The 16,289-nt window shown below is 45.8% G+C and overlaps 1 long non-coding RNA gene across 2 annotated transcripts in view; it reads left to right on the top strand.

The window, feature by feature from the left end:
* LOC144166763 (uncharacterized) overlaps positions 1–15,814 on the top strand; it is a 95,987-nt gene extending 80,173 nt beyond the window's left edge. For both annotated transcript variants that reach the window (XR_013321762.1, XR_013321763.1), the window contains exon 4: positions 15,593–15,814. This is a non-coding gene — a long non-coding RNA (uncharacterized LOC144166763). The remainder of the gene's footprint in view (positions 1–15,592) is intronic.
* Positions 15,815–16,289: the final 475 nt, after the last annotated feature.

The following is a 16,289-nucleotide window of genomic DNA, read 5'->3' as shown; positions in this document are numbered from 1 at the left end:
AGAACAAATCCAGGCGCAAGCCGTGCAACACACTGCGCACCTAGAGCACCTCACCAAAATAGCCGCGAGCAGACACCTATTAGACAGCCTGCGCATTTTATATGAGAGGACCGTCGGCGACAACATCTCCACCCCTGCGGAGAGAGCTGCGAGTCCAGGAACTTGAGGAAATCTGCACGTTGTTTGTATTGATACAGCCACGTGGAGCTATGATTTCAGCCGCTACCGACTGCTCGAGCAAAGTTCTTGACCCCTGCTCCACCCAAACACCCGAAGGAGGACAAAGAACTGGCCTTTGCCCTAGCCCTATATAGCAGCTACCCAAGTGCGGAAAATGATTAGCGATTCCCATCAAGCGATCTGCAAAAGGAATAATTTCCAGCGGAAGGCGCAGGATCTTTACCCGCCACGAGACGAACCAAAACACCAGACCCCCACACATGTGGCACTACAAGGCAACGAACGGGCCAACGAGGCTGCTCGAGATCTCACCCACCGAGAGCCCCAGCGCACAGTCCACAGACAACTCGAAGGATCGCGTCTGTACTTGCCGAGACGTGCTTGTTCACTACAAAGGGGAAAGACGAAGCCACCCGGCTGCTGACCCGTCGCTCACCAAGAAGCAAGAAGTGGCGTGTAGACGTCTTTAGATGATCACTTATCCTAACCCAAGGCTCTACTGGCCCTTCCATTTGGAAATACACAACGCTGGATGTAAACACTGGCCTAAGCTTGCGACCTTGGCTCGCATGCTATGGGAACGCCCCAGTATACAGAGACATGGGTTCGAAAATTCGAAAGGAACAATTATTATCACTATTAAGGAGCAATGGGAAACAGTGCCGCACAGCGAAAAGCCTGAAATCCAACAGTGGGCCATCCAAAGGAAGACATCGCCAGGAGCCAAGGCATCTTGGCTGTCGTCTAGAACGCCACAGGCCTGAATAGGCTTCCCCTTTCGACCGAATAAAATTATTTTCTCCTCCTCCAGACCGATCGGAGTTCTAAATTTTCTAAACTAGCCATAGGATTTACATGAAGTGAATTTAGTGCTGCAAAATATCATGAGCTAATTGCTAATTGGGCATATTTCAGAAAACTTCAGTGACAGAGAAGGATAATAGAACACTCGAAATAAATTCAGCAAAACCCAGATTTAATGTCCACATGTGCCCAAATGCCTAGCTGTCAGTTGTACAACTGATCACGGCCTTTGAAGGTTGGAATTCCAGAAATGCACCCAGCATTGTTTGCGAAACAGAGACTACAAGTTTATAGTGGTATGGGAGCACAAAGAGAAAGACACGTGAGCGTTGGGGTGCAAAAAAAAACATCTCTTGGTGAAACATCACCCACCCACCAGTTACGTATCCAGGATTTCATTTCGGGGGAGGATTGGGGCCAAAAAAGGTAATGGAAGAGCATGAAAGGATGAAAGTGCACAAAAAAAATACAAGCCAGAGCAAGGAATTCATTACAAATAAAAACGGCTTTGTTATTTAACTCAACAGCCCGCATAAGCACTGTTTGAATTGCCTGCACAGTGGACGAGCAGATATCACCCTCATACCGAAGATCCACAAACCTCCAAGGACTACGCCTGTACCTCTTCTGTTGGCAAAACATTTGAACACTTGGTACATACACCAATCACCACGCATCTTGAACAAGCGGACAGTATCCCTATGCCATGTTTGGCTTTTGCACTGGACTTTTCGCTCAATGCGCGCTGTTACAGCCAAAAAAGGCGAAGAAAAAATTCTGGAGGCTCCGTTACATCACCTCTCTTTTGCAATGCTAATTACTCCACTCACCCATAAGACTTCACCAAATCTCAGACCTTCATTACACTCTCTATGCCGACAACATCATACTGTGGACAATTCAAGGTCAGTTGGAGCCGACACGACACCCTACATCAAGCTATAGATACAATCAACACGTATCTCATACCAAAAGGTCTACGCTGCCAAGCCTAGAAGTCTGCACTACTGATGCTTCGCTTACGCACGCGAGAAAGACCTGCCGAAACCCCATCAAATTCTACTCTGGCGATTCAAGACACTCCTATCCCCCAATTTCTGTTCTGTGTAATCTTGGCGTTCCTTTACATCGTGATGGCCCGAGTGCTGCCCTTTGCCTCCAACTCACTAAAGCACGTTCGCAACTTACTTGCCTCCCTCAACGTCTAAGACACCAACACGCAGTACTCAGAGAGGATGAATCTTGCAGGCAAGCTCAAACAGGCCCTGCTGCTTAGTCGCATCACCTACAGGATGACTTATACTCCAGTTGAACCGCCTGAATTAAGAAAATTTGATATGTTAAGGGGGAACATGGGTCTTTGAGACCAAAAAATTGCCCAAAAAAGCATATTTTTAGGTATCACTTTTCTCTTGATTTGCAGTTTTTCCTCCCAGAATTCCATATGTGGAACAGTGCCACCGACTTGTAAAAGCCATAGAGGCTGGATTTTAATAAAGAAGTAATTATTTTCCCATAATTCCACACTTTTTCGCCTCGATAGGTATCGCAGATACAAAATTCTTGAGAGGTACTATCGGCGTCAAATGAAACGCGAAGAAGTATGAACCTGAACACACAAATAGCGCGATTTCTTTCCATGCAAGTTAAAATGACGCGTCGCTTAGTTACAAAAACAAAGTTGGAAAAAGTGGGTCTCCAAACATACCAATAGCAAGCCATCATATGAACTCTATGAACAGTACTTTTAAATTTTGCACGTTCTGGTTCATATTTTCATGTTCGAGTTTCATTTGACACCGATAGTACATCCCAGCATGTAGTGCAACTAGAAATGATAATTTCTTTCGCGCTGTGAAGCTGAATGTGTAAACCATGCGATATGGGAAGCAGATTTTGCATTTTGTGTTTCAGTAGTTGTTTAATTAGCATTATTTTTAATTGGTTAGCAGTAGTAGTTCAAACCTAGAAGTTAGAATTGGTGTAAACTTGTATGTGATTGCAAAACAAGAAAACTGCTTCCCATGTTTCATTCTCCACAACTTCTGCTATCTATTCATATCTTGCTGGCCATCTTTTGTTGAATATTTTTATTTCTACTGTTCTCAAAAACAATCAAGGAATTTTTTTAATTAACACAGAAACTAGTTGCCTCACATCAAAACTAATTAGATACTTGAAATCAGCTAAAAAAACTGAACAAGCCTGTGAAGTTTCACCATAATTGGTTGGAAAGCAAAAAAAAAAGATGTTTCTGGAACCAGTGTGTTTCCTTAAATGGAAAGCCTACAAAACGACCCTTCACCTGCCCACCTTTACACCCTCACAAAAACTCTTGGGCACCCACAACACAAACTCACACACGTTCACCTTCAACTTGCCCCCTAGCAAAGCAGAAAAATTGACCCAGAATGTAATACTGCACCGGCTAAGGAAATGATTACACACATGCTGAAGGGGCGTGTTGTGTTGGCTATTGAAATGAACTTTACATGAAGTTTTGTTCACCACGCATAAAATTAGAGGTAGAAACTACCAGGAGGAGCAAAAACACTTTTCAAGACAACAATTAGTGTAAGTTCTACTCCTTTTCATTCAACTTAACAATTTTAGGCTTTCATATTTCCCAAAATTTTAACAACTGAAGGTTGCAGGCTGACAAAGGTTGATTTTCCTAGCACTTAAACTCAACATTAAATGCACATCTGTAGGTCTGTACATGCTTTATGCCAGATTGACTTCTATCTATCACCCGAGACAAACTATGTCACTGTGATCGCTAATCAGCTATAGTGTCAGCTCTCAGATTTTTTTGATTAAAATTCGGGATTGGATGGGACTAATACACGTCTAAAATGCGATCCCAGTGCGCATCCCCGTCGCCAGTGTGTTTTACGGTTCCAGGTAAAGGTGGGCCTTGTGAATGCGTTGTGGCTTTCTACTTGGAAAACACGGACAACTGGTACATGAGCTCAATGTACAGTGATTTCGACATTGCTTGGCACGTAAAGAGGGTCGACATTACGGTAGTAACGACAGGGTAAAATGAATATTGGCATGACGACATACCAACTCAGGTGGATTAGCCAGCAACAACTACAGCTGTAATCAGAACCAATTGGCTGTTTCACATACCCACCCATAATGCTCACAAACCCATTGGCAGATGCAGAAGCCCAGCAGACACGCCACAATGGAACTCTCTTGGCTATACCCATCACACGGCAAGATGCTAACACGATACTCTACCGAGCATATAAACAAGCTACAGCCTTGCATCGGTTGGCCTGCAGAATCGACATGAACGGCTTCACAGGCTCGATCCAGAGCAAAAGGTCTAGCTCGCTCACGCTCCTCGGCTTCGCAGAAGTCAAGAGACATTGCTACACCGGCTGAGTCTTGGAGTAGCATTGACCTGAAAGTCTCCACACCATCGGACGCGAGGACTGCCCGGACTGCCTTCTGTGTGGTTGTCCTGAAAAGATTTTGGGCACGTGGGCTGGGAACAGGAAACAAAGCCTAGCCGTTAAAGCCCTGCTTATATTTCTTAGCGACTCTTCTGTGGATTCTCGGCTTAAGGTTGCTACAAAATTTGACTGCAGAATAACATCTCATTTTTTTTATGGAGGATAATTTTATGGTGAAAAGTGGACTGTAATAATCTGATTCAGCGTCCCATTGTACGTGAGGCGTTTATTGGTTGTACTGCTTGTACATAGTTCATTTGTCGATTTCACTGTCATTCCTCATACCTTCTATATTCATTCCGTTCTCTTTTTGTCCCCAGTTCCATTCCCCAATGGGAAATAGCAGGCCCAAGTACAGTTTCTCAGGCCGGCCTCTTCTCCCTTTCAATAAACATTTACTCTCTCAAAAGGTGACAATGACAATGACCGCTGTTGGAAGCTCATGGCCAATTCCCTTATTCTCATAACAAACCAAATTCTCACATACCCACAGAGTGGGACTGGCGACTGATGATGAAAGGTGCTGTTAAAATTGACAGTGAATTCCCCAGTTTCGATTGGCTGTGATGTGAACATGCCCACTTGGAGAAACACTCTGTGGCATTCTTCTTATTTATTTATTGCACAATTTTGCCAAAGGGCATCAAAGTAACACAGAGATAAAAAAAAAAGGAAAGTGAGGGGATGCAAGCGGCTTCATGACCTACAGAATAGTGTATAGGCCAGTCTCGGCAAGAAGTTCCAACAGCTGCTTGTAGAGAAAACCATGCGTGCAATGGGACACTAGTGCTTTTGCATTCCAAACCCATAAGAAATGCTTCGGTGTCCTCGAACTTCTTCTCCTGTCACTTACGCAACATATAGGTGTGCAAACTTTAACACATTTAAGCAAAACAATATTTTTGTCCATTGACATACACTTACAGGGCAAAGTGGAGGTAACCTGTCGCATCCCTACTAGTAACAGTGCTATGTGCACATACAAGTTTACCCCAGGGTACTATTTTTGGGGAAAATCACAGGCCTATATGTTGTGGTGTACAGCTGACAATCAAACCATTCAAATTGATGGCCTAGTTTCATCACTTTTGTGGCAAATAATTTCAATTCAGAAGCTGTTTTAGCTTATCACTGGACATAACTGTAGCTCTTTTCAAATAGGTACTTCTCTGACAGAATCTCATATGATGAAAACACTTGATAATTAGCTCAGTTGTGGAAGTTGAAGCTATTTGAATGATATCTGAATTCAGTATGGGGAGGCAGCTTCGTGTTTATATCTGTCGCACAGTGATGCCAACAGTAGAAGCTTTCTACATGTTTTGCCCACAGGAAAGCCGGAATGGGATGTGCAGTATACACTGCAGGCAAACCGGGAATATTTTCCTGCTAGTGCTACCTTCTTTGTATGCCTTATTTTCCTCACAAGATATAACCAATTCTCAGGACTGATCTAGGCAAGCTAAAAAAGTACGCAGTGGAACAGCAAATAACCTGTTACATTCTTTACCACAGATCAACAAGAAAAATTTAAGCAATGGGGAAAAAATATACTGCACTTGTTTAGAAGCAAATGTATGTATGGCTATTCAAGACTTCATTCGGGTTCATGTTTAAGTGACACACAAGAACTAAGACCACAAATGTAACAATTAGCGCCCATAGATAGCGGGCTTGTAGTGTTATGATTGGCCTGCGGGGGGAAAAGTGCATGGGTGATTACCAGATTGAGGGCACCAAATGACATTTACTGCGGATTACCAACAACACATGTTCTGACTCCTTTGTCGTGAGCCAGTAAATGCTATTCTCTTTTTTTAGTTTAGTTCCAGTTCAGGTTCGACATGCTGGAAAATGTTTGGGTTGGGTTCAGTGAAAGCAATGTTTACTGCTGTACGGTCAGACCCAATCCTCCTGTGCTCACAATGGCCTGCAACACAAGAAGAGCTACTCGCCGACGGGATCCTGGCACCTCCTAGTGGTGCGAGAAAAATTGTTCTTCTGTAATTCATGCTATGCACGACTACGCCACAGCTGGGCATCGGTACTGTGCATGCACTCTTCACCGCATACAACAGCATTATTTTTGCCCGAAAATGTGACAGTCGACCGAGCTGTACGTGGTGAGTTGCCCCCAGTGTCAACGCAACAAATGCCTCACGACTGCTCAGCCGGGAAGACTCCACCCTGCGAATCCCCCTCCCCCTTTACCAGTTTAAAAAGTGGGCATAGATTTGATGGTCCCTTTACCTCGGTCAAAGAATGGAAACCATTGGATGATCGTGTGCATCGACTACCTTTCACGCCATAATGTGACAGCTGCATTGTCATCTGCAACAGCTGCCAAAGTGACGAACTTCATTCTCAGTCGCCGTATACTCATACCTGCCAGGTTCTCGAGATGGTATTAGGGAGCTCTGACAGGGGAAGGGGGAGAGGCTAAGGGATCGAAAAATTAGTAGCAGCAGAGTGCAATTATTTACACTGCTGCGTCCAAACAACTAATGAGGTATCCACCACTGGTCAGATGCTAAATCTTTGGCGGGGCTGACGCCACCTTTTTCAGGAAGTGCTGGTAATACTGTAGAGCGTAACAATGTTCGTACCTGTGACTCCTCGCCAAAAGAACGTGGCTGAGGGTTGTGTTAGACATGATGATGATGAAAAAAGGTTCATTGCGCAGAGTGGAACGTGTTACGGCCGCTCGCCGGTAGGATGGGTGCTCGGAACTGGGTGCAATTTTGCTTTACTATACTGAACTGCCCCTCACATTTCGCGTTTCTGTGTTACTAAGCAGCTTAATTTGCACGCATGGCCGACTACGCTTTTTAAACTCCTCACTTATCACGATGTCAGTCGCTGTAGGATTGTATTAGACTGTCGGGTAGTTCCGGCGCAATGTGTCCAAACTGGGAGAAAGGTTTGGCCTGACACGGGTGTGTATTCGGGAGATTTTCGTTTCGGCCGTACAATCGTACCAAACCATCAAAATTTGCGAGTCTCTCGGACAATTCGGGAAACATGGCAGGTATGGTATACTTCAACATGGCCCACCTCATCTCTTCATCAGTGACCGTGGGCGCCAGTTCACTGCTGACGTCGTTAAGGAGCTACTTCATCTGTCTGATTCTCAATTCTGCCATTCAGTGCGATATCACAAACAAACAAACGGTCTCACTGAGCGGAACATCCGGACACTCGCTAACATGAGTGTCATGCCTGTTGCTTCTGAACACAACTGGGACTACATCTTGCCGTTTATTACCCTTGCTTACCACACTGCCAAGCATGAGACAATGGGTTATAGCCCATTCTACCCAGTTGACGCACGTCTTCCCCCAACTGCCTCAACACCATCTTTCCCTTTTTTCACGACGAGGCCAGCCTATCAAACACCCTCTGCGTTGCTGAAGAAGCTCGGAAACTCACTAGTCTCCACATACTGCCGTCACAAGACCGCTCGAAACTCCGCTACAACAGCTGACATCAGGAAATTAGTACTCGTGGGGAGACCTGGTTTGGCTCTGGACACCTCAGCGACAGCATCGACTGTGCAAAAAGCTGCTGTCACATTAAGTCAGCCCATTCGTGGTCCTTGACCGACTTAGTTCTCTGAACTATGTCATCTTCAGCTTACTGCTTGAGGACAGCGTAGTCACAGAACTCAAGTGGCTCGCATACCTTGCTTGAAACGCTTTGAACCACGTGACACTCACTGACTTGCAGAGAGAGCTGCATCTTCGATGGGGGAAATGTTATGGCCTCCAGGGCCTTTGCGATATTGGCCGCCTTAAATTTTGACACCAGCGAGAAAGATGTCACTTTACAATACTGAGGAGGAAGACGATGAAGCTGGCTGGTAGCGCAGTCCGCCATCTTGGCTCGCCACCCCTTTGTAAATAAATGAGTTTTTCACTGTAATGATATCTTGGTGGCTAAGCAGGCTTTGACAAGTGGTCTTGGGCAAGCAAGAATGATCCAGCTTCGCACCAAGCACTAGCCGAGACAGCATTCCACTCTTAACAGTTATGCTGAAAACGATAATTGTTTCACCTCGAACAGCTGGGTACAACAGTGGGTGTGAGGGCCATCATCAAAATATCACTCACCGAGTTTGAACAATAAATACGGCATAACGCTGCATTATCGCAATTGACCATGCAACTGCCAAGTGCAATCAGCAGTGTTTGATTGACAAACCAAACCAGAGCTTTATATTTATGAGCGACGGTATAGCTATTGCTGTTACATCAGCGTAGCTATTAATGTTACATATGTCAGAAGTGCATTGTGCCACCACCACTCACATCACATGGAAAGTTGACAACTCAAAATTCAAGTCTGCTTTTATCAGGTTGTTGGCACTGCTCACGCACTTGTAACGCTCATTAATGTCCAGGTGGAAACCGAGGAGGAAACCACTTTTGCTGAAAAATGTTTCTCAGTAGGAGTGTGTTATGACATGACGGCCAGAAGGCAGCCGAGCAATCATGATCCTAGTGAAAGGAGTCATCAGGACAAAACACAAGTTCGATTCATTCGAGAGATTGCCTCGTTAGATACATAACGCCACCACTGTTAACGCACACTTCGCTTAAATAAGCTACATAATTAGGAAAAAACAGGATGGCCATGCGACCCACTAGCTCATTTCCCGCAACAGAACCTATGATGCCATATGAGCCCAGCTGTGCGATTGGCCGAGGACAGAAAAAGCAAACGCAAATTAGGCACTGCTTATAAGCTTTAGGAACAAACTATTTGCGCTTAAGTGTAATGCATATTCATTTTACCGCAGTAAGAATGGTGCGGTTAACAATGCAAGTTACGAAAACGCACGAAAGCATAGAAGTACCGATGCGCACTGCTGTTGGTACTGGACGCACTATGCTTGTTTTATGTGCACAGCACTCCGCCACTTTGAAGTTGTCTTACAGGACACTGGCCGATTGGCGTAAGCGGCGTTGTCTTACTTGACCCTGTTTGTCGAGGATACCCCAGGTTTCACGAGACGATCACTTTTTACGGTAACGAAAACAAGCCAGGTGCAAATACGCTCAAAAACAAAGCAACGGCGGACAACGGTTCCTGGATGACTATAGTAGCACCACCTGGGAGGGCCGACGGACAGCAAGGCCGCAAACCCGAATGACGCAGTGGAATTTCGCTTGAATACACGCGCTTATGACGTCGTTGCTGAAATTACGAAAACCTACGATTTGGCGGGAGAATCAAAATTTTAAGCTGAATTGATAATTTTTCAGTCAATACGGCATCATTTGATGCCGGACAAGCGGTGGGGGCACTATAAAACACGAAATCTTTCGAATAAAACAAAGTTGTATTCTCTCTTTATGGCTCCTTTGTGTATACAACGGCCGTTACCTTAATTTGAAGTCACAGAAAGAAGCCAAAGTGCCCACTCCTTCAATTAAGCACAGCAATCCCAAGGCAGACACAAAGCAGGAACACAGAAGACTACACGAGGTTGCAGCTGTGCTATGACGATTCCTAAATGGCAACAAGCCAACTTTTTCCATTTCATTAATGTCGGGAGCAAAAGTGTGGAGTCCACACAAGTGGCGGCCAAAGTGTATTGCAGGGCCATCATGCGAAAGAGCTTTTGCTGTCGACACACTGGTTGTGCGTCCCATTTTAACTGCATGCACCTTCGTTGGCTCGCCTGAGTTGATACGCTATTAGTACGAAAAAGGACTGAGCTGTTCCGCTTCAGTTGCCCATGTGTCACACCTTCCCTAAGTGTTCTCGCTGAGCAATGATGAACGATATAATTAGCGTAGAATGATATGCTGAACCAGTGGGCCGCTCTTGTTATTCCTTATCAGGAACTCAAGCACACGACATGCTTCATTCAAACAAGGCCAGAGTATGCATTACTTTACTCTTGAGTCCCAGATGTATAGGAAGTGCAACGATGACTGACGAAGACGGAGTAACAATAAAGAACAAAAACACAGATGACAATTAATGCGCACACATATAGCAACTGCAAATTCAGCCACTCACTGGGGCCACCTTTGAAAAGAGGCACAACATGTGCAGCTGAAGCAACACTGTTCAGTCACTCTGCTTACCAACACTGCATCAACGCATAGGTGCAAACTATGATGCGTGCAGTTAAAATAAGCGACACAGCCTTTTTCTCGGCAGCAGTCGCCCTTCCGCAAGGTGGCACTGCAGTGTGTTTTGGTTGGTATTGGCGTGGAATCCAGACTTTAGCTCCCGACAGTACACATTTGGCCATGTGGAAAAGTTATCGATTGATTTCAAGGAATGAGTCAGTTTCACACAAACACCAGTATATTCAGCAGGTGACGAGCCTATTGTATACAGTGGGTGTACCCCAGAAGCAACACAGAACAGTATATCTGCTTTACCCCAACGAGCGTGCACTCTGACTGCTTGAACACTCCTGACACAAACAAGAGCACACTCAATCAGCCTAGCACACACCGAACCCAGACAAATGAGTATACTGAGTCACTCACTAATGCTTCAATACACGGCTCTCGAAACTCCTATTGTCAGCTGTTAAGCGAGGTTTTGCATAGTGTTGCTACATGGAGTTGCTACAAAGCATGCTACAGTTGCTACATGGTGTTGCTACAAAGCATATCCCTGCCTATGAAAAGCACTGCCCGTAGGATTACACAACCAGCGCCCGCACGCAAAACAGAACCCCTGGTAGCGTCAAAAACAGACTGCGGCGCAAGCGTGCGGTTGAGCACTGTTTCGCAGTGTACATGGCGCTGTCGGCGTAAATAAATGCTGCCGGCTGCTGTCTGCAGCAATCTTCATTTAAAATCGTGCGCGCTTACACGAAATCTCGCGGTCAATGCGGTAACAGCATCAAGGCAGCACATCACATACAACGTCCCACCGCAATAATTTGTTTGGCTCGCTTCACGGTGTATCACGGTCGGAACTTTCAGAAACCAGTGGCACGCAAAAGTCGCCCGTACACAGCGCATCGGCGCGAGACCCTGGCCGTAGTCGTGCCGCACCGCGAACTCCCACGGACGCACACAGAACTGACCGCTTGCTGGTTTGTCACTCCTTGGTCCATTTTGGCCGATGGCGAGCACAAATGACGCTGTCAACTTCTTCGAACACACTCACGTACACCCAAAAACAAGGACAGGCCAGCCGTCACCAACATAAACATCGGGGTATGCTTGCTGCCGTAATATCGCGGCACTGCGGATCTCAAACTAAGCGCCGTGCAGGTATGCTTCCGTCGGCACAAACAAATGCTTCGTGGATTTATACCTCGATTCAAGCAGTCACAAAATAGTAGCGACGTACTATAAGCCGGTGCGACTATTTTCCACCGCATCGCTTCGCTTGAGCAACGCCGCCATGTTGTTTAGCTTGAAACCTTCTGATAGCCCTGATTGGCCAGTAGGAGGTCGGTAGGAACCAATCAGGGCGACGGAAGATGGTTGCCGGAACGCGTCATCATCGCGGACCGGCAAAAAGTTGAAGTTGGCCAACTTCTGGCGGAGAGCGATTTTCGGCCGGAAGGCACCGCGTTCCGGCCGCCGGAATGATTTTGGCCGGGACGGAACGACCCTGCCGGAGGTACCGTTTATGGGCCTTAATCCGACCAAAAGCTTCACGTGGGCACCACCACCACCTCCGGCTCTACGGGTCGGGAGGGGGGGGGGGGTGGAGCCCCATTCCGCACCCTGCGCCGAAGACCGCGATAACGTAGACGGGGGCTTCTCACGTGGCGAAAGCCGACGCGCAATGCTGGGCGACATTGGGCGCCCCACACGCGGCGCATGCTCAGGTGCGCTAGGTGGAGGAATAAACATTTATTGGGAACCCAATCTTGTTCGGTTTATTTTTTTGCTAAAGCCTCTGGGAGAAGGGCTTGCCGGGAGCCTCTTTTAGGGAGAGTTCTTATTATTTTATTTCAACGGACCAAGCTCAAGCTTAAACAGCTCTGCTGTTAAAACAAGCATGCGCCGGACTCCAATCACCACAGTTAATTCGCAGAGTTAAGAGGGAACCTCTACGACACTAAGACGGTCGACGTAATCCATGCAAACCTTGAACACCGTTGGAGGGCTTTCCAGCCACTGCTTTAGCGCTGAGCGACAGCGACGTCGGCCTTCTCTTCCGACGTGGCGTAAAACCAAATGTAGAGTAATTGCCCCCGGGTTCCGACAGCATGAATGACAGCCAAAATGCAATGTAAAAAGCGAGGGTAAAACTGTTCACAAGAAATTCAAAAATCTATCGGAAGCTATCCAGGAAAAATGAAAGTTACGAAATAACAAAAAACTTGCCTACGCATACGAGCTGCTTAGCAACAAAAACAAATGTATTGTGAAACGTCCCAGAAAACTGCCGAATCGAGGTTCAGATCATCGTCTTTGCGGAATGACAGCACATGAAATGTGGACTTTCTTGTCCATCTACCTTAATCAGTCTGAAGTGTTTGCCCGAAAAATCCGATACGGTAACTTCGCCTGTCAGTGCGGATTATGGTTTTAGATTAAGGATCATGGCATGGAAGCCCTAAAATAACCAGTCGTGATTTCTAAACACTAATATGGAAGCCCTAAAATAACCATTCATAATTTCTAAACACTGATATTCACCATATTCCTTAGCAGTTTTAAAGCATATGCCAATTAAAATACCATCTTCTTTTTTATTTAAAATATAAACTACAAAGGACCCACCTTTATGCGTCGAAAAATTTTCGTAAAGCTAAAGAACAAGTTTGCCAGTTAACCCCGTGGGCACGAATTGTGCTGACTGAGCACGCGTCTGCCAACAACGGCTAGGTTACCCCCATGGATCGTAAAACGCAAACTTTCTGGACGAAGTAGTATTAATCAAATTGCCTTACATTGCCAAATACAACCAACTAACGTCTCTTGTATTTATATTAGTGTGTGTGTAAATCATTTAGTGTGTGTGTAACACATTTATTTTCAATTCCATTCTTCTAATGATCAGGATAACCGATTTTTATGATGAGAAAGTGCTTCTGGGTTGCTCCATACCCAAAACTAATGTCTAATTTTCATCACACGCCACCATTATTAGACCATAAAAACCTGGCTAAGGTATTAAGTGCAGAACACTTTCAGCGACCGCCTTGGCGTCCTAGCTCACTCGCTGGAACCAAGCATATCGCCACGGCTTTACAGTGTAGCCTGTCACGGTCCCTTCACCGCGGCGTAACCCAGAGGATTAAAAAAAGCCAAGTGGCTAAGCCAGGATATACGTAGCGTGAGCTAAGATTCAGCTGGTTATTCTTAATTTTCCTGTTTGTCTAGGATTAGCTGATTATCATGCTTGCTGCTGCTTATATTCCAATCCAAATCCAATATATAAAATCCAATTCAAGCCAATCCAATTCAATCCAGCCCAATCCTCGCGCTTGCGCAGCACGGCTCTCCAGGAGCTACGCGAAACTGGTCAACCTCGGCCAGTGTAGTCAATCCAGTGCAATCCAATCCAAGTAACGCTGTTGTTCGCGGCGTACCCAGAGGCTTCGAAAGCCAAGCACTTTATATAGTCACAAGCGTTCAAAACTCGTGAAACGCTAGCGCTTGTCATACATCTTCCCGTTGTTTGGTGCAAAGAAAATTTTAACTACACTTGACGAAAAATATACGTAATTAACCGGCAGCGCCGCGACGCCTGTTGGGGGTTGGTTTTAAAGATAGTAAACGCAAAATGTGGCAGTGCAACGCTGGCACGTGCGGGGAGAAAAGCACAAAGAGAACAGAACTCCCGCTGGCGCAGTTTCAGGCAGGGGGTGCCCGAGCACTGCGAAGGCGGGAAATTTGAATTACATGGGGTAGTAGCAGTAAGCGGATAATTGCGGTACAGCCCATTATGGCGAATCACTGCTCTGCACGTCCGACAGCTTTCACATTGAGTGGAACGGACTTAATTTTTTCCTCTTATCCGGCCACCTATTTCATCGCATATTCCCAAAGAATACCAGGATAATTGAGTTCTCGGAATACGTTCGGGCACGTTATTGTAATCTTTAGGTTTACGATTTCAGTTTTCTCCATGAAGTCTGTGAACAGGACGAAACCCTTCGCAACGGTAACTGCACAGCCGTACTGCTCGTGTAATTATGACCGATTTCCTTACTTTTTCTAATTGAATCTATATATCACCTCCGGCTGCAAAAACTATTCCAAAACTTTAAGAAAGTTGTTTGTGGGGGTCGCAGTATACAGAAAACGGGCTACGAATAGGGTGGTAATATCAGAGCCAACATATATTGACCTGCACAGCGTATCCCTTTTTCCTCTATGAGATACGTGCAACGCCGAATTCGTGATGTCGTAATGCTGAGCCCCACAGTGCTGTGTAGGATAGAACTCGCAGTCCGCAGGGCCTCGTTCGGCATGTACCACCAAACTGGCTTTTTAGGTATTTTCAATGTTTTTAAGGTTTTTCTAGGTGTTTTATTTTCAAAGCGAGCCCCTAAACGGTTCGCCGTGTCGTCTTAGCTCGCCCATGGCGTACCGTCGTCACGGCGTCTCACACAAGCTTCTAAAAACAAACGCTTCATATTGTCAAAACCACTCGAAACTACAGTGAACCGCTGGCGCTTCTAACGCATCTCCCCGTTGTTTAGCGCAAAGAAACCTGCAGGAACAATTGCGGCAAAAATATATGTAATTAAGCGGCCACCCCCGCGTTCATGAAGTGAGGAATTCTCGCTTTGTTTTTTTTTTTTTCTATAAAAAGTGCAATCAAGCGGCAGTTCAAGAAAAACTGGCGCTTGAAAAACTGCACAGTAAGGCGCCGGCTGCGACGGCACGTGCGGAATGAAAGCAAGCGTAAAAAGAACAGAACTCCCTCTGGCGCTGTTTCTGGCAGGGGGCGCTCGTGGACTGCGAAGGCGGGAAATTTGAATCGCATTGTACAAACCTCCATTCCATTCATCAAGAGAGGAGTGAGACAGGGCGGCGAAGAGCGTGATGGGCGGTAACAGCGAGCTGATAGCGGCGCCACAGCCCATTATGGCAAATAAGTGCTCTGCACTTCTGACAGCTTTCACGTTGAGTGGAGCGGCTTTAATTTGTTTGTTTTCTACTTACATTGCTTTTTCTTCTGTTCTCGATTTCTTTCAGCTAACTAAAGACAACGGCACCTGTTGCTACAAAAAGTGCGTTCCGGGTGAATGCTTAAATGCATATTGGCGCTGATGGGCCCTAATCTGGATTCGGTGGTTTCTTTTAAGACTGTTCCTGTCTATATGCATGAATTGGGCAATAAAGTATTTTATTGCAGCAAAGTATTATTATTGCAAGAGAAAATATGATTTTATGTGCCGCGTTTTCTGAATTGTTCAATAAAAGGGATACACATCAACACAACACCCTTGTTATTTCGTAATCCGTTTGGGAAAAAATCTTGAGCAATATCAAATTGGTGGAGCTTGCAGGAACCATTGCGCCAGTTCGGTACTTACGAGCGTTGATCATCGTTAACCCATTGAATGACGGCAGTATAACTTACCTCAAGTCCCCGAACGTCACCAGCTGCATTGACCTGTCATGCGTTTCGTCTCAGTTTGCTGGGCGGTTTACATGGATCACTGACATAGAAACAAGACGAAGTGATCATTACCCAATTTTGATGACCGCCCTCGACGCTTCGCAATCAAGGCGCCTTGAGAACGTGAACTGCATGAACTGGGACGCATTTACTAGCGCTACGAGTAGATGTGGGACAGCTCAGACTGGCGAACTCATCGACACTATTGCATCTTGTCTGCGGGAAACGACCTGCAGCCTAAGCTAGCGCCGCGATATACCAAAAAATTAT

This window comes from Haemaphysalis longicornis, unplaced genomic scaffold (genome assembly GCF_048455015.1).
Source record: "Haemaphysalis longicornis isolate Haplotype H1 unplaced genomic scaffold, Haemaphysalis longicornis Haplotype H1 scaffold_19, whole genome shotgun sequence".
In the NCBI taxonomy this organism is placed as follows: domain Eukaryota; kingdom Metazoa; phylum Arthropoda; class Arachnida; order Ixodida; family Ixodidae; genus Haemaphysalis; species Haemaphysalis longicornis.
This window is presented reverse-complemented; position numbering and strand designations above follow the sequence as displayed.